The 13,124-nt window shown below is 32.1% G+C and overlaps 1 protein-coding gene across 15 annotated transcripts in view; it reads left to right on the top strand.

The window, feature by feature from the left end:
* The window catches only part of gro (TLE family member transcriptional corepressor groucho), a 165,256-nt gene that overhangs the window by 111,146 nt on the left and 40,986 nt on the right, over positions 1-13,124 (top strand). The gene's annotated exons all lie outside the window — the stretch shown is intronic.

Here is a 13,124-nt window from a genome sequence, read left to right on the forward strand (position 1 = left end):
AAAATTGTATGAAAGGCCTACAAAGTGTGGACTGACATCCAAAGGTTGTAGCAATGATTGATAAAAATTTCTAAGCTTATTGTAGTATTTCGACAACTAGGCCGTGAAGGTTAAAGGGACGGTGGTAGGCTTCTTAACGAACCCCAAGACTAAGTAAACAAAGGCATCACTTGGATGCTGTCAAAGGTTTGTCATAAAGAAGAAGAAGAAATGCACAATTGCATTGAGTAATAATTAAGTCAATGTTATGAAAGGCGAATAATATAGTTTTCGTGACCGCAAATTGTTAAACTTAGGATGGAAGATTTGCGAGGAATCGGTCAAATAAAACAACTCGTCTTTTTGCCAACGTTTCGACAAATATATTGTCCTCTTCAGGGCGTGGCTATGCGGGTTGAGAGAAACAGTTTCTGTAACTCAACCAAGCCGCATAGCCACGCCCTGAAGAGGACAATATATTTGTCGAAACGTTGGCAAAAAGACGAGTTGTTTTATTTGACTGATTCCTCGCAAATCTTCCATCCTAAGTTATGAAATGCCTTTAGGGCTGAGAAGTAGGTTCCTTTGAAGTAGAAAAACTAGCGCCCTCGAACTTGTCCCTCTTCAGTCTTAATTCTTATAAAGACCTGATCATTTGGTTGAATGGCCAACCCTTACGGAATCTAGTCTAATCCTAACTTACGTTCGTTTTTAGATTAGAGAATCGTGTATAATGCAGAAAACAAAATGGTTCATTTTATATACAGATTGTATTGGAGCTTAATTTTCCTTTACGAACTTACAAGTCTTCATATATAAGTAGCATAAATTGATCGAGACAAATGTGCCCCAAAAGGTGGATTCAAATTTTAGTAATTTGTACTTTAATTGAAGAAAAATTCAGATTATAATGGATGAATTAATTTTTTTAGTATAGAAGAACTGTGGGTGTATGTGTTCTTTATCTGATTTTTGTTTGATTAGATTTCCCAACTTTATAAAAATTTGCTCCGACGATCTGGACAAATAGCCCCAAGCTAAGCCGAAGATAATTATTTTTACTACTCTTTGTGACGCAAAAAAAGAAATTGTTCATTAAAAAAGGGGCACTACATTTATGAATTAATTTCTTTTGTCTTTTGAGTTAATTAATTTTAATTGATAATGTATTGATTAAAATCTAAATGGTAGAATACTATAAATTGAGTTTCGCATAGCATTGTTTTATTATAACACATATGTATATTGAGTTTATGTTTATTTTATGTAGGAAGTAAGGTTATACACTTCCCTCTCCTGTTATCGGCCACAATACTTAAGGTATGAATTGTTCTGCCATACTTAACTGTTGGTTGGTCTCAATTGCGGCGGTGTTAGAAGCACTCAAAACAGGGAATTGATTAGTCAGTAGAGAGGTGAACATTCAATGTGGTAATGTGTGTACTCAGAGGGAGTGTGTGTGTGGTGGGAGGCGGTGGTTGCATGCCGCCTCTTGCTGTTCATGCCATATCGCTCCAGTCTACTCTCAGCCCTAGTTTACTCTTTTACAGTCCCCCCCTTCCCAATCCATTCAGTTCTAGAATTCTATTCTTTTCTCCGTTCTAGGATTCTCATGCTTAAGAACCTTTATTGAGTCTCTTGGTTACTATATTTCTATACGTATTCCCATATTTTGAAAAATAGAAGTAAACGCACTTTTTTAAACTTGTTCGCAGACTTTATATTTTCGTCAGAATAAAAGGATTATATTTGTACTAAAGAAAAATAATATTTCCAATTTCAGTCATTCTTTTTTTGAGTATACAAAAAGACAGGTCAGACCTTACATATACAATGAAAAAAAATATTATAATTGGTCCAAGCAAAAGCTCTGAAGATGGTTTAGTCCCTTGGTAGAAGGCTTGGCAAAAATAATAAATAATGAATCAGTAACCAAAAACGATGAACAATACGCTGCAATAATAATTCATATTTGTTTTGCATGACCGAGAAGACAGACACATTTGATTTCTTTTCTTTCGTTACCATTAGGTATTTAACATATTTTTGAATTAGTTGAGAAAGAAATATTCCAACACGACTATTACCAAGCTGTTAAAAAAAAAATCACCTTTGAATTGATTTTATCAGCTTAAGTTAGTTCGGGCATTGCTTCTCAATGAATTAAGCTTCTTCTAATAACATGTTTTATTTTTGTTTTAAAAACAGACGAAGTATAGTAGTGAATATAATGGCTTGAATTTTGCATACCATGCTGTAAGCTTTAGGAATGAATAGAACAAGACTACTTAGGTGTGTGTGTATAATTGTAGTTAAGGCTTAGTGTAAAGCTACAGTACAAGCAGATATAACCTATAGTACCGGCACTAAACTACATCAACAGTACAAGCCTTCAAGCAAACCAGTCCCTAAAACTTCAAAACTTATGAATGTTAACCACTGAAAACATCAATCTTTCACTCTGGATTTCTCTGATAGGCAATATTTACTTTTTTACTTGGTGCTCTACCACTAATACGTAAATAGTTGAATAATTGCTTGAAGGTTAAATTTAAGTGATGAATTTTAGATATTTATCACATCATTTTTACTTCACTTACTCATGAACGCATATTATCTTCTGCTAAGAGAAACCATCGCAATTGTTACAGATTTTCTATTAAAGTTTTCATTTTTTTTTTCTCTTCTCCGAGTCTAATGGCAAGGATGTTAATTTATTTCTCGCTACCCAGTAGGCCATATTTGTGTGAAACTTTCTTCCGAGAAAATTTTATTTTAGGAACGTTCAGGAGTACTAATGTACCATTTAAGTGAACTAGACGGTTTTACCATCTATATACAATAATAGTGAGAAGTCAAAAATTGTTCCAAAATTCTTAGCTTGACGTAAGTCGGCAATTATATATTATGGGTTCCGTCACGACTTATTGTGGTATCCGTAACCAAGTTAAAGCGAACCGCCGTTAATGGAACGCCTGTCCTAGACCTATTCTCATTGAGAACGTTTGGGATTAATTTCTTGTTTTGCGACTGGAGCTGCAACTTTCATGAGGGTCACAACTGCGCCAGCCAGCCTGCTTTATCTTCGCAAATGTCTTCGCATATTAGCAGCACAGTCTTTTACATCCTGCCATACATCACATTTTTAATTTCAATGAAGTTGATGTAGAAATAAATTATTTTCAAAACATTAGTTTGGATTAGGTGATCCATTCCGATCTGAACTAGTCATCTAATCACAGTAAACATCTTTTAGTTTTCATTATAAAGTATCCACCATTTTTATTGCAATCCATTTAACATTTTGCAAGAATTTCTTACTGTTATTTGAAATAAGTTACCGACAAAATATATGTTGCAAACGCTTCATCCTAAAACAGATACTGAAGGTGTTTTTTTTTTAGTATAGTTGCATTGACTCATCTATAACATCGTAATAAAAATAATGCTCTTTATTTTCAGGCAGTGGGTAAAAAATTGTTTAGTGAATACAAAAAATTAGATTAAAAAAAAAAAAAAACGTTTAGTATGTTTAGTAGGACTACATTAATCATGTATTTTGTATCCGTTTTGTGGTTTGCGTGACAGTTTTGTTCGATTAGGTAACTGTCTCACGCATATTGAAATGTGTTACGTTCTGACAATATAATTTTTCACTACGACATTTACAGACACTAACGATTTTTTTTATTGCAATCTCGAATTATATTTAAAATCTTTTCTCTAATTTTGAAATGTTACATTATATCCTAAATTATTCTGGTATACTCAATTATAAATGCATGTGACAAATCTTTTTCGGAACTATTTGGTAATCTTGATCTAATTTAAACTTCTTTGAGTCACAATAATTCATTTTCATTTTAGTTGCGTCAATATCTTAGGTCATTTTACCTTTTTTTTTAAATACGTTATCGGTATCTGGAGATCCGGACTGAGATCTCTCGTAATTAAAACTCTTATCTATCACCGGATGATGGGCTGCTAGGAGCTCCATGGAAAAGCAGAAGGCCTAAACACTTATGGTCTGCGCATGGTCCATTGCATATTATCCCGTAAGCTAATCTCCTCCTTTAGTTCTTAATACGTGCCTACTCTACCTACATACGTGCACAAATACAAAAAATAAAGAGTAGGTTTTCAGAATCACATAATTTTTTTATACTTGCATTTTTTGTCCAACATTTTCTTTAATGTTCATCTTGGCCTTAAGTGTTGATCATCAAGCAGAGTTTCCTGGACAGCGATGAAAAAGCTCCTCTAAAAGGCCCTAAAATAGTTTTTTCTTGTTTTGATTATCCAACTGCTGCAAGTATATCAAAATTTAAAGAAAAATCTATCTACCTGCTTCCCGGAAAATCCTAAAATCTCAAGAAATCCAGTTGATATTTCCTAATTTCATCAAACTTTTGTGACAGATTTGCGAGTTCAGTTAAAAATTAGAATTTCTGCAAGCTGAATATAGTATAACTTATACAGTTATTGAATTAGTAATTGGTGATTAAGTTGCCGAAACTTCTCTGGAATAAAATCGGTTGAACTAAAGTTAGTATATGTAATTTTAAAAAGGTTAAATTTAAAAAAAAAAGGTTTAAAAGGGGAGTTAATCAAGACCGGATACTTACCCGCGTATCTCTGAAGAAGTATCTCTTTCCGTATTTAATACTGTGCACTATTTCAAGCCCAACTCTAACTAACTGAGATCTCTGATCCCTGTGCTGTGCTAGGGTTGAATGTTGGACTATTGCTTCACCCAAGAAACTATTGCTGTTGCAATCTATCCTTTACCGTGACTGATCTGGATCGCCACAATTTTTTCCAAAGGAGGGCATTGGATTTTTAAAATGAGCAGTGTTTGGTTCAGAACTACAATTTATAAAATTTTGGTGCATTATCAATGGCACTGGAAATAAAACAAAACTCGTTTATTGCTCTGTTTATTTTCTACTTAAGATAGTTTTATATATCTGCTTTATTTAATTAACGAATGAAAATTGCATTAAAAAGTTGCATAATCATTTTTTCTATTAGGTAAATGCATCTTAAGAGGTACTTGGTTGAGTTGTAGATATATATTTCAAGTTATATATTTTTACTTTATTTCTGTCATATTTATGTTCAATATTATTTATATATGTACATATAGACATGAGAGGAGAAGGTTAGAAGAAATGGGTATGAGAGAGATTAAATATTAGGAGTAGAAGGGCATGGTGATTCTGTTTCGGGTGGAAGTGGGGTCTACCCAACTAGAGCCAGTAGGATGGGTGAGGTTTTAGTGGAAAGAAGATCGATAAGGTACGGATGGTAGAAGACGGAAAGAGGACACCATGAGCTGCGCAGGGTGGACGGGTGTATGTATGTGTGAGTGGGTTTGTTGGCGAGCTGGCCAACCCTTTTTTATGTTTTTTTATTTTTTCTAACTCTGCCTCTTCTTCTGTGAGCAAATTCCCCACCTTCCCAAACCATCGAGTTCCAGCTTCAAACCACCAACATCCCAAAACTTTACTCTTATTTTTGTTCTTAAACAACATTCGAATGTACAAGTATGAAGTATTTATTTATGTATTGACTATTTTATCTAATAAACACTTTCTAAAGGTATAAACTATAAAATTAGTCCTTAATCTATTTATTCAACTTAATTCTTTGTCTCGTTTTTTCATTAGCTGTAAATTCTGGAAGTGATTAAATTTTTTTAAAAAGAATTAATTCTGAGCAATCCCTTGTTATTTAAATACAGTAATAAACCAAATTATTTATAAATTTATTTACTTTCGCTTCAAATACTTTTTATTCAATGCTCTTATAAATACTTCTATTTATACTTGATTAAATAATTTTAAGATTTTCAGTACATATTACTCCATGTGTCTGAAATTTCGAATCTGCAGTCTGCGTAGTTAATAGAAACATGTTTATCAAATCCAAGGCTGTGGGAATCGAACCTAGTTCCGGAATGTTTCTAAGTCGTGTAAGTTTTCATCTTGAGAGTTTTGTGAAAAATTATTTGGAATTTTTAACAATCAATAACATACTTTGCGTATATTATTTGACTTGCCATTATAATAATAATATTCATTTAATTTAAGTTTGATAATTTCAAGTTATTCATCCATTTTCAGAAATGGATTCGTCATGTATAGAATATGACGAATAAATAAACACTTTCCCCACGAATCACTCACACTAGATTAAACCCAACACCTTTCCGATGAATCATAATCAACAAATCTCTGTAAAAAGATTAAAATCCGAAATTGGTCAGGAATAAATAATGAACGTGCTATTTTAACTGTACTGTTCAGCCACGAGTGTTTCATTAGTATTAATTTTAAGTTGGTACTTAAATTCAAAATATTCTTTTTAAATTATTGTTTAAATTAAAAGACCTTAGTATAATTATTTACCAGAACGAAGTTTTCGGTAAATTTTATTAACTCTCGCGGACGGATCAGGGTTTTTACTCTGGGTGACCTTTGGACTAACATTATTAATAGTTTTAAACAATTGTAGACTATTTTCTATCTTTTTTGGTTGCTGATTCACCAATCCAAAGAGAATAAAAAGATGATTGTCAATTTCAGTCATAATTATGTTGTATAAACAATGTTATTTTGTAGCCTACAGCGGTAGGGCTGTCATTGCATATTTTGTTCTCTCTCTTTATTTAAGAATTTTACAACTGTACAGTAATTAAAACAAGTAAAAAGGATATATGTACTATAAGTATGAACTTTGACTTAACGTCAGCCCATATACACTGGCTTGATTTCTAACGGAGGCCATCCAGTGATAATAGGCGTCACGATCTCCTGGGAATATTAATCTCATTTGGTCCACTGCGGGACAATTTTTCCTGAAATATGAACTTATGTGTGAATGATTGAAAACTCATATTTTTTTTACATATAAATGAATGAATAGGTAGATAAGTGATTTAAAATAAATGTCTGTTAACTAAAAAAATTAAGTACATTTACCTGACGACTCGTATCCACTTTTTGTAATGAGTGTAAGTAACATTCATGGAAGTACTGTCAAATTCAGTTGGGAGAAGGAGCGCTAATCAGTAAATATGCAATTCAGAAAGTTTGACATATGACGAGCTACAAAGCTCTATGATAAAGACTATGATAATTGTCACTCGGTAATACATATCTAGAATGTGAAGCAAATGAAGACGGATGATGATAAATCAGATAGAGTGGCCTCTGGTTCTCCAGTAAAGTTTTTGAAAGGACTGACAGTTAGGAATTACCACTCCCTAGTGCCAACTCACTATTCCATTGCCATCCGAAGATATTCTGTAGAAGACTCTCCCAAATTAAAGAATTATGAGATTTTGTAGGTGGAAAATGTTTTCCTTCTGGGAGTTGGCAGTTATAGGGATGTCCATTTCTTGGTGCAAACCACGCAACTCCTATAACTCCAATGCTCGCCAAATGTTCTTAAATGGTTTCGCTAAATTAAGGGGATTTCTGATCGTCAGGGAAGTTCTGAAGAGTGAAGGATCCACCAGAATGTGATAATCACCCATTGGTATCTAATTATCCTTATCTTCCCAAAAAAAGGGAATATCCTCTTCCAGCTTTTAGTAACCTTTTTTGGGATAGTTCACAATGTCCTTTCAATTCCGACAGAAAAGGCTACTCACTCCGGGTGTGTCTGGTTCTTGGAGGTTTTCATTTCTTGCTGATTTATCTCCCTCAAGATAACAAAACATTCCAGACAAAAATGTTCACATAAATTTCAAATTTTGGTGCTTGATATAAATTGTTTAACTAAAAATTGAGTGAATAAAGGAAACTAAAAATCCACAATTTCACCGTAGAGGGATGAAAAGCAAGAGAACAGTGGAATTTTCTTCCCTGATTCAGATTAAACTGAGTAGAATAATTCCTAGTGTAACATTCTTTGTAGCAAAGAAATTTTTTTTGAACCCATGATAAAGAGTCATCACTCTCTGCGTGGGTCGGGCACTACTTCAACTTCATTCTTTGTGGCTGCTGGTTTTATAAGTATATATACAGAGTCTTTTATGTTTCTTTTAAAGAACTGGTCACTATGAATTTTTGTTTTCATCTTAATTTTAATTATAATTTTTAAATTTTAAAAAGATAATGAGTGACATACATTAGGATTAATTTAAGACAAGGATAATATAATTTAAGACATTAGTTTGTCTTCAGTGTGTCTCATCATTTGTTTGTATTTAATTTGATCTAATGATTAGTGTGTTGCAGTAGAGATTATATAAAATTTCATAAAATGTTAGTAAATTTTGTGATTTCAGGGTAGGCTGTAAGTTAGAACGAAATGCCCTGGATTTGAGATTTCTAAAAACTAGTTTTCCTGTCTCTGGGTTTCTCAAAAAGTATATATTCAGTGAAAACTTGATCTCATAAATTTGAAATGATAGCATCTTTTATCTTTCCTTTCCTCTTAGTAAAAGAAAGTATAAATTTAAAAATGATGGTACTATTTGAGAAATAAAGTATAAAATTGAAGTTAATTATACATATTTCATTTTTAAGTTTATTTTATTTGAAAATATTCGTAAATTTCTCTGAATGAATTGGGCCACATTTTTTATTGTAAATAATAAAAAAAAAAAAGATTATTCGTGTGCACAATTATGCTAATGTATTTGTTTAAATTAAGTGCAAATTCAGCAGTTAATTTTTTTTTTCTAATATTGTGATTTTGTCAAATTTTCTATTTTAAGTTTCCAGTGGAGATATCTGTTGGGAGGTCCCTTGTGACAAAAAATTTGCATTTTATCAGAACATTTGTTTATATCTTCCAGTTTTAACAATATTTAAAAAAAAATCCTCTCGTTTCCAAGCATTCCAAATTGCAACTTGAAAATTTCGATGCTATTCGAGAAAAGAGACTGAATCCTCTACACATTGTTACCGAGAGAATTTTAAATGTGATTTTCAGGATGTTCGTTATTTCTTATTCAAAGTACATTTTTTTCCGGAGCCCCTTTTTTACATTCGTAGATCCTCTTTGAGGATGTGAGAGAAGAAAAATGCCTCTCTGATATACTATCCAGATTTATTTCCTTTGGGATGGCTTTAATTAGTTGATATGGTCTGTCATCATTAATCGGACATTTTAATTATGCAACAGTTTAAATGCAGGTAAAATATGTAATTTTCATTTTATCTGTAAAGATATTTATTTGTAGTTCGCAATTAACTTTGCAAACTTGCAATTTGTTTTTCCCCCCCCGAATCAAAGTATGAGTAATGATATAACTCCATTATTTCAAGTTCCAATGCTTTGTAGTGATTGTTTTGAACTTATAGAGTATGATACTTTGAATTTAATCTTACACATACATTTAAGATGGAATACAATAATTATTATTTAGCTTCTATATATGATTATTATTTTAATGGTAGAACAGTGATATAAAGTTTGATTATTTACTGTCAGAAACTCATTAAATCTTCTTCCATTCTGAACTGACAGTTTAATGTTTCCAATTTCGTAATGTTGCTTCATGCTATCCTATTTGTGTTCCACACAGGCCTATTGTTGGTACTAACTTTCTTCATACACGGAAGCAGCAATTTTTTCAATTCCCACAGCAGAGATATGAGTTTTTTTTTTATTATACGTAATTACAAGAAGAATTTCTCTCGATTTATTGCAACGAAATAGATACTATATTTTATTTTATTCTCTAGAAAATGGTTATTTGTAAGAACTGTTGATAATTGCTTTATTAATAATATGGAAAACAAAAATTTTGTTTTATTTTTTGTTGTTAGGATTGTTTTCTTGTTTCTCTTTAATTCTCTGCCTAGGATTGATTATTTGAAAAAAGTGGCTAATGAGCAAAATTCTCTCTCCCTAAATGTCTGCGTTAATTACAACTAGGCCAGGGGTCGGCAACCCGGGGCTCGCGAGCCGCATGCGGCTCTTTTATCCAAATTGTATGGCTCTTCAGCCTATCCAAAATAAATTGAATATTTCAATTTTATTGAAACAAATGAAAATTTCATTTATTAAAGTAAAGATATTTTTTCAAAAAGAATTTTAAATGTGATAGGTTTGAAATTGAATAGAATTATATTAAAATAAACTACGTAATGTATAGGACTGCCACCATTTTCATTCAAACACAGGTTTAGTTATTATTTATTTGTTTATTTCATTGCAATATGTGAAAATAAATATATAAAACATTTAAATGTTATTGAATATCATAAAATAATCATTTGCGACTACAAATGATCTACAGAGTTTGTTTACACTATCATCTTTGCGGCTCTTGATAAGATTTATTAAAATTATTTAAGAAGAAATGGCTCTCTACTTAAAATAGGTTGCCTACCCCTGAACTAGGCGGTTGTATAGGGCATTCCATGTAGTCGGTTTCAAGTAGCAAGTTTGCTGATAATCCTGAGTAATCTGCTTGTTTTCAAGTAATTTCTGCTTCAAAACTTGGAGCATCTGTAGTGCCAAATTCAAGATCATAACTTCGACCAATAACTTGAGCAATAAGGGCGGAAAATTAGTAATCCAAAATCTGAAGATGAATGAAAATCCAAAACCAATAAGAATTTAATAAATGATAAACTGTTAAAGAGCTTTGCTTTTGAAGAAGAGTGGTTATTTTATTAAAAAGCAATTAAAATTTTGGGCAATGCTTTTACTTATAGCCATTTTTCTCCAGTTATCTGTATTTTTTGTTTTACTTTTTGATTCTCTCTCTTCCAGTATTTATATCTCTTTGTACAACTGACATTACTAGTTATCTCAAACAAATGTTCATTTCTTAAGCAGTTGCGCATATTCAATTGCTGTAAAACCTATACCCTAATTGCGTGTCACATGCTGTACAAACCTTATAACTATTTGTAGGTAGTGATCACAAACTTATCCTAGAAAAGCAAAAGGGTAAAGAGAAGAAAATATTTTAAAGAGCACGTATTACTAGACATGTCTATGCTTGTTGCTTTTTACCCAAAACTTTTTAACAAAGAAACTTGAGGTGGGCTTTTAAGAGAAAGAGTGATTGAGTTAGAGAGAAAGGTTCGCTCAGGTGTTTGGAACTTAACAAGTTTGGTTTTGAAACCATAAGTACAATATTGATAATATTCAGATGAAACAGGAGAGAAGAAATGAATAAGTTAGAAGTATTGGGAGTCTTCATCTCCGGCTCATTCGTTCACTGCTCGCACGCACACCACACACACACGTATATCTTAGTTTTTTCCGTAACCTTCTTTCTTTTCTATTTCTACATGGTTTATTTCATCCAATCTGTACTCGCCTGCATTGCTTCCTCTGTGCGGCCGCCCTACCAGCATAACCACACATTCTCCAGCGCCACGGACGGACACAAGCGCCACACCACACTCGCTGGCAGTGATCTCTCCGTCGTGCCGACGAGCCACCCTCCCATCCGCAGTCTCTTCCTTTTTTTCCACTCTTTCCTTCTCTCTCTTCAGATCCTGTGCGCACGTTCTGTGACCTCCTCCTCCTTCTGGTCCATCCTCTCCCACTATTTATATCTCAACATGATTTAGGTTATTTTTTTTTTCGTATCTTTTCGTTTTCTTCTCTTTCAAGCATTCTCTCATCAAATGGTGCCTTGTTGATTCTCATTTTTTCTCCTCCAGTTCTCTTTAGTTCTTCTTTTTTGTTTCACCAACTTCACGTATATCTTTACACGAACCTTTCTTCCTATGCGCTTATATATATTTATATTTCTATAATATGTTTTTAAATAACTTTTTTTTTTTGCGTGTATGCATATATTGAAATATAATCAAGATATCCATTCATAGCTTCCTAGAATTGTATTTATTTGTACTTTCACTTAATCTAAGATTGCGAACAAGTCAAGTTTTTATCGAAAATAATTATTTTGAACTATTCTACAATAAATGTGGGGAATTATTACTTAGTCTGTGTGAAAACAATATCTTAGTCGCAAAAAAGCCAATATTGGTATTCCATTTTGTTATATACTCGCTTCTGATACTAAGATTACGGTCGCATTCGTCGTCTGCAAGTGCTAATTCAGAAGAAGATTGCTTTTAGTCTTTCTTGATTATTACAAAAAAGACTCGAACAGATTTTTTTTCATACTCCATTTATTTATTAATTATTGTTACCCGTAAAAAAAAATAAATCCTAGAAAATTAGTTTTGTAAGGAATATTCTCTAGAATTACTACTTTAAGCTCCTTGCAAAGTATGAAGTCAGTGCACGACAGACGATTTCAACATAACACTTATTTATTGGGTCTCAATTTAGGGATATAATTAAAAACATTGCTAGATTTCCGAATTTTCAAAACTTTAATTTAGTTAAATATAAATTAGTACATAGTTTTCACTTCTAATTATCATTTTATAAGAAGAACATTGGACTTGTCAAGTTTTTTTTCGAAATTAGGGTTTTGTATGAGTGTACAAGTAAACAGCATAAATTAAAATAAAAACTGAAAAAGGAAATAAACTTTCATATTGGATTTAGGTGGCCTTGTAAGGTTTAAGTGAAAATACCTGTTTACGAAAATGTAACTTTAGTTAGCAAACAGCAATAAGCTTTTCTGATAAAATATTGTCATTTTGAACCGTAGGCACTATTAAGAACACTTAGATATCTAATACTTGGGTTCTTAAAGAAATCGGGTAATCTCGTATCTATTAGTTTATAATTTTATTAAATTTGTATTAAAGGCGCGTCAAAAGTTGGTTCCAGTAGTAATTCATAATTAGCTGTGTAGTTAATGGACAAAAAAAAATTTTTTAACGTTAGGAGCAACTTTTTTAACCAAATCAAAAATATGTATTAATTATAGTATAATCTTAATTTTTGGTTTAGTACATCGTTTATAAAGTTCTGTAGTTGTACAGAAAGTGTGCAGATATTAATTTACAAATCAGCATAATGTTAATTATCTAAATCTTTGTTCAGTTCTAATCTGAATTCTATTTTCTTCATAACCAGAACTAGGTAATAAAACATAAACTTAAGTTGTGTATGTTGTGGAGGTGGTACTCAAGATAACTGTAATTGACAGTTGGCAGCATTCCTTCTCTAAATTACAGAAGAGTATTTACTTATTCCCTTCTTTATCTCTTCTCAATACAGTACGTAAGAACATCTCTCAT

This window comes from Rhodnius prolixus, unplaced genomic scaffold, assembly GCF_049639745.1.
Source record: "Rhodnius prolixus isolate KJV_2025 unplaced genomic scaffold, Rpr scaffold_8, whole genome shotgun sequence".
Lineage (NCBI taxonomy): Eukaryota > Metazoa > Arthropoda > Insecta > Hemiptera > Reduviidae > Rhodnius > Rhodnius prolixus.